At 43.0% G+C, this 6,000-nt stretch overlaps 1 protein-coding gene and 1 long non-coding RNA gene across 2 annotated transcripts in view; both read left to right on the top strand.

The window, feature by feature from the left end:
• The window catches only part of LOC107837054 (uncharacterized), a 15,838-nt gene extending 10,047 nt beyond the window's left edge, over window positions 1–5,791 (top strand). Inside the window, exon 3 of the long non-coding RNA XR_001663033.1 lies at window positions 5,779–5,791. This is a non-coding gene — a long non-coding RNA (uncharacterized LOC107837054). The remainder of the gene's footprint in view (window positions 1–5,778) is intronic.
• Window positions 1–6,000, top strand: part of adarb2 (adenosine deaminase RNA specific B2 (inactive)) — a 217,568-nt gene that overhangs the window by 89,841 nt on the left and 121,727 nt on the right. The gene's annotated exons all lie outside the window — the stretch shown is intronic.

Genomic DNA, 6,000 nt, shown 5'->3' with positions numbered 1-6,000 from the left:
CAGTATTGAACAAAAGAAAGCAAGGCAGATGCAAGCCTTTAAAATTGTGACACTTTTTATGGGTCACATAGACTCAAAAAAATTGAGTCTATTTGCTGCTGCATGGGCCCCCCTCGCAGCTGCTGCGAGGGGGGCCCAAACAATTTTTTTGTCAGGGGGCCCACAATTCCTGGCGGCGCCCCTGCTGGTAGATAAAAATGATTTTCATTGATGGAATCAGCTCTTTGGTTGTTTTATTTTTCCATCTATATTTAGATTTCCAGACTATGTAGGAACCCCGTTAACAGGTTAGGGAGGGGCACCAGCATGTTGCTAAGTACTGCACACAGTCGCTGAAAATTACAATCATGCTGCCATTATCTCCCACATCTCATTTAAAAGAGTCAAGACTGTGAAAACATCTTGAAGGAACTCCTTAAACCAGTAACTTTTCAAACCTTGATCTGTGTACATGTCCCATCATGCCTCCTCTCTTTTGATACCATCACTAATACCACCAATCAGGAGCTGCCTCCCCCCGCCCCCACTGTCTCCTCAGAAAGCTGTCAGTCTCATCTCCGTGAGGGACAGCGCCAGGCGACCGTCTTCTCGGTCCACCTCTGCCTCGCCGACAGAAACCACTTTCTCTCCTCTCCTGCTGTTTGTCTGTGGGCTCTCCAAACTTAGCAGCATCATGACAGTCACGCATGAAGTGTCCAATAAAGAGATACAACGCTGGGCAGGCTGACACTCACTGTCAGTAGCCAGCTGTTGGCGAGGCTGCGTCTCTGAATTTCCATTCACGTTCGTCTCACGCTTGTTTTGACAGCAACATCGACTGCTCGCATAAATCCCAAAGTCTTCAGGTTCCCCCATCTCTCTGTCCGCCCGTCCATCCAGCTATGTGATCATCACGTCATTTAATGAGATCAGCACATCAAGGTTCATTGATGGCATGCAAATATGTCGACGTTTTAATTAAGCCCCGACCACTGGAAGGCCTGCCCTCGCCGGCGAATGCACAGGGCTTCACTAAATAATGACACATTTACATTTAACCGTCTAACCTATATCTAATTAGTCAGTTGGGTATTGTTTTTAAACGACGACAGAAAGTTCAGCCTAAATGACAAACAGATGTATTGCAAATTATCATGCATTCTGAGCAGCTCATTAGGCCTCCGTTTGTTTTCGTAGTCGTCTGCCCGCTTTTTGTCGGCTCTTTAATTTGAACAAGTGAGCTTGTGTGAGCGGGCTGAGGGTCCGGGCTGGCAGCAGCTGAATGCCCCTCCTTGTTTCTCGGCCCCGTTCGGTGGCATCACCTCCAGCCAATTGAAATCAATGGGGGCCACGGGCAACCGCGGCTCTGTGTGGAGCAGATGGCAGAAGAATGGCCCCTTCCTCTCACCGTGGCATGCTCAGTCATACAAATGGGTCAGTTCTCGTCACTGGATGCATAATATCGCCCCTCTGCTGGGCTTTGGTCAAGCAATTAGCAAAGATGAGGTCTCAAGAAACATATTTCACTCAGATCTTCTGCTGGATGACTGTTCTGTGGATGAGAACTTGAAATGGTGATTGGATGGACATTGAATGCTCCCACATATTTAATCCGAAGTCGAACAGTCAACTCGCAGTGGTTGTAGAACGTTTGTTTTCGCGAACACCTTCTATACAGCAGCGCAGACCACTGGGGGGCCGGGTTTCCTGCCTCATGCCGCTAAACAGCAGGATTCCCACTACCTCAATGCATTGTTTGTTTTGCTTTTACGAAAAGATGGCGAAAAGAGATGGTGTCCTTCCTAGACAGAGATGATCCAATTTCCACCCATAAGTTTTGAGGCATTTTCCAATCTCATTATTTAGCAAAGAACCGTACAAATGTATGCAGTTCTTCAGAGAACCAAATACATTCTTTGCAAAATGTATTCAAATATTTTTGAGAGATATTCCTCAAAAAATATATCTGTCCTGCTGATGTGTCCAGATAGTGGAAGCGGACTAGGCGAAGCAAAATAACAACACTGATGTACAAAAGCATTTCCACATACAACATGGCAACAAACATCTGACCAATCACACAACACTTTGCACACACCTCTGTCGAAGTAGTTCAACCTGAGCCTGGTGTTGAGAAGTGGAGACTGATGGCTCTTTGCGATAAAGTGATGCAATTTTCGTCACTTGGCGACATGTACGTCAATGAGAGTCAATTTCGGCATTTCAACATGTAGATATGGATTTTGAATGGGAAAATTTAATACATGAATAAGCTCATGAATGCTCTGAACCATTCGATTGCAACTCTGGTGGCAATGTGGCCATTATGAAGTTGAACCTCAAGTCTTTTTAGTCTTTTGCTGATTTTCTTCCAGAACTGCCATTAATCTTCCTGTCAGCTCTGACTAGCATGATGCTACAGCCGCATGGACAAGGTTAATTTTATGCCACACAATATTCTGCATGTTGGCCAGAAAGCTCAATTTAGGTCTCATGTGACAATGGGCACCTCCTTTCACATTTACCAGGTCTGAAGTACTTCATTTGAAACTTTCTATAGCTTTGCTTCAACAATTGTTTGCTCATTGTTCTTCATTCAGCAAAGACAAGATCAGTGATGTGCTCAAGAAATAATTGTCCTCTCAACAGGCTCGCTGTGGAGAGTCGTGTTTTGGTAGGTTTCCATTTGTGCCTTGGTCTTTCCAAATTCCGATGGCTTGAGCAGCTCTCTATGAGATGTTCAAAGCTTGGGATATTGTATTATACCCCAACTTTATTCCTGACCTATCTCTTGTGTTCCTTGGTCTTTATGATGCTGGTTGCTTTCTAAGGTCCTCTAATGAACTCCTGGCTTTCTTTGTTATAAATGTTTGAATCCATCTGTTGTTTGCTTTCCAGTTCCATTTACTCTAGTCTACCACATAAACTCCCCACAAAGTAAGCTGATGTTTGTGGTTGTACAAACCCAAATCACAGAAACGTGAGCAGTGTGAGTTAGTGACCTTTAATCGTTCTTCTTTTAATGAATCATTAGGGGAATGTAATTGTACTTAGGAGCTGAAGAGTGATCCCCCTCGTGTGTGGGTGTGGAAGGTGTGCAGGCAGACTGAGGAGACAATTAGTCGAGCATAATGTCTATAGAAGAGGGAAGGGAACTCATCAAACATATCCAGAGCTCACTGCCGACGATGTTGCTCGTTCCTTCAAGCATTTATTCTAAGATAATCACCTCAGAGTCTGTGTACATTAGACAGTAAACAACTTTGAAAAATAAGTAGCAGTACTCATCTGCTGTACTTACTGTGAGCGGGAGGGTGACATACTGTTTTAGCTGAAAACAGTGGGCGTCAGTCTATATCAGTGGTTCTTAACCTTTTTTGAGGTACCGAACCCACCAGTTTCATATGCACATTCACTGAACCCTTCTGTAGTGATAAATAAAATATGATTTTTTTTTACCCCCAAATTCAAGACATAGGTGTGACCCAACTAGAGTCTAGTTGGGTCACTCCATGATCACTAAGTCTTCTTAAAAGGTAGAGTCTCTGAGAACAGTTCTTCAAAATATAGTCAGTGTTTTCAGCAAAGTTGAGCTGACTGTCCAGGAACAACCCAAGGTATTTAAAATGTGCCACAGTTTCAATAGGTTGGCCTTCAAGAGAAACTGGAACCACTTTAAGGTCTTGTTTAGATCATGTAATTAGCTCTATATTCTTAAGAGAATGAAAATTTAATAATAAATAATAAAGACTTTGCGGTATTCTGATTTAGTAATGTAATATAATTACATTACTAATATAATTAATTAGTAATGTAATTATATTAGTTGTGTTACCACCCCCACGCCACTAGAGGCAGTACCAACCCCGAAAAGATGCGACTAAGGAGCAGATTTAGAAGTACACCGAAAGCTACAGAATTTGGTAAAAACTTTGAGCTTTGCTGAAGTAATTAAAGACGCAAGTTCAAATCTATGCTGAGAGTGGAACTCCTTCAATCAGTGCTCCTCCGCAGCTCTGATTGGCTAAGCAATGTAACGTGATCCTCTGTAGCAAGTGATAGCAAAGCGGGGCGTCAGCACGACTTTACACAAGTGTGTCTATCTCCGCGGCAGAGGCTCCGCCGAACCCCTGAGACCGACTCATCGAACCCCTGGGGTTCGATCGAACCCAGGTTAAAAACCACTGGTCTATATATATCATACAGTTCTGTTCAGATCAGGTTGTTCAGGCCTTGTGTCTGATTTGACTCCTGGTTTAATCTAATTAAATTCTAAGCAAGTCAGTTTGTAACAAAAGGGAAATTTTGAAATGTTTAAGGTATAATTATCTTAAATACAGTAATTCATTATTATTTTAGTTTATTATGCCTTTGTAATTGTTCTAAAAGTAAAGTACGCCTAGCAAATCATACCTGTGTATATATTTTGGTAAATGTCCCGACTTGTACCTCATGCTTCTGCTTTTTGTAGCCATCAATAAGTTTCCTTGCTGTATACTTGATCACTTTTCTTGGCAAAATATGCACGGTTAATTTTAATTGGTCATTTTCCTGACACAAATTTGACTCTTGAGCATGTCCTTTCCTTTGCTTGTCATGTCTTGACATTTTAGGTATACCATAGAGAAGATAGTTCCTTACATGTGCCATGACAGATTTCCACAACAGATAGGACATAATCTGCACACTATCAATGAACCTTGCTGTGCTGATCTCATTAAATGATGGCGATGATCAGTTAGGCAGGCAGATGGCAAGACTGGAACCTGAAAACTTCTGAATTCATGTAAGTGGTCGATGTTGCTGTCAAAACAAGAATGGGATCTTTGTCTTATTGGAACATAGCTCTGTCCAAATTTCAACCAACTACCTTAATTTCAACCAAAAATTAAGGTAGTACTTAAGTTTTCCACCCTTTTTGCTACCTACTTAATCATTTTATTCCAAGCCTGTGGAATAGCTGTGGTGCTACCTCAAGGGTGGGCAACTCCAGGCCTCGGGGGCCGGTCTCCTGCAACTTTTAGATGTGTCTATACTTCAAGACACCCGAGTCAAATAATGAGGTCGTTAGCAGGACTCTGGTCACCTTGACTGCACTTAGGAGGTGATTCAGCTATAGGATTCAAGTATGTTGGACCAGGGAGACATCTAAGAGGTGCAGGACACCGGCCCTCGAGGACCAGGATTGCCCACCCTTGTGCTAGCTATTACTTTGAGATAAAGTAATAGCTAGCATTTGGGAGCAGTCCTTTGACATTAGGTATTCATTTTTTGGGACAAAAGTGGCTCATGAGGTAAGAGTTTGTCTTGTAACCTCTGGGTTATCGTTTCAAACCCACACACTGCCAATTTCAGTCGGGCCCTTGGGCAAGACACTTCCCCTGCCTTGTCTGCTGCTGGCGGTGGTCAAAGATCCCGGTGGCACCAGTGCATGGCACCCTTGCTTCTGTCAGTTGACCCCAGGGCAGGTGTGGCTACAATGTTGCTCACCACCATCAGCATGTGAATCTGCATGTGGAATGATGAATGACTGATGGTGATGTGAATGCTTTGAGGTCCTTTGGACAAAATAAAGGGCCACGTCTTCACAACTGTTTGAGGTTACTCTCTGCCCTTAAGCCTAGGATGTTTCTATAGTGTTCCTGAACAGCACAACCAATAACCCTTTTATTCTAATTGACTGATAATAAATAGATAAACCTGATTCAGAATTTTGAAGTCTATAAATGAAATTTTCAGGGACACAACTCATTTCTGCTTTGCTTTGTGAATCTCCATGACTGTTGTATAAAGAAACAGGTTTATGCATGTCTGCTGCTGATTTATGGCCCTTCTACCGAGACTGGGACTTAATCGCTTGACATGTGTGTTAGTGTCAGCCACACTGCAGTTGGATGGATGGCTGCCAGCATGGCTCTAACACACTTTCGCCCTCATGTGTGCCACTCTGCTTTTTAATGCATGCTAGGGAGTCGTCTGGATCAGATTCTCTTCGGCTTTGATTCTTAGTGCCTTTGTTTC

This window comes from Poecilia formosa, unplaced genomic scaffold, assembly GCF_000485575.1.
Source record: "Poecilia formosa unplaced genomic scaffold, Poecilia_formosa-5.1.2 Scaffold108, whole genome shotgun sequence".
NCBI lineage: Eukaryota > Metazoa > Chordata > Actinopteri > Cyprinodontiformes > Poeciliidae > Poecilia > Poecilia formosa.
Note: the sequence above shows the minus strand (reverse complement) of the source record. Positions and strands in the feature narration are given on the sequence as shown.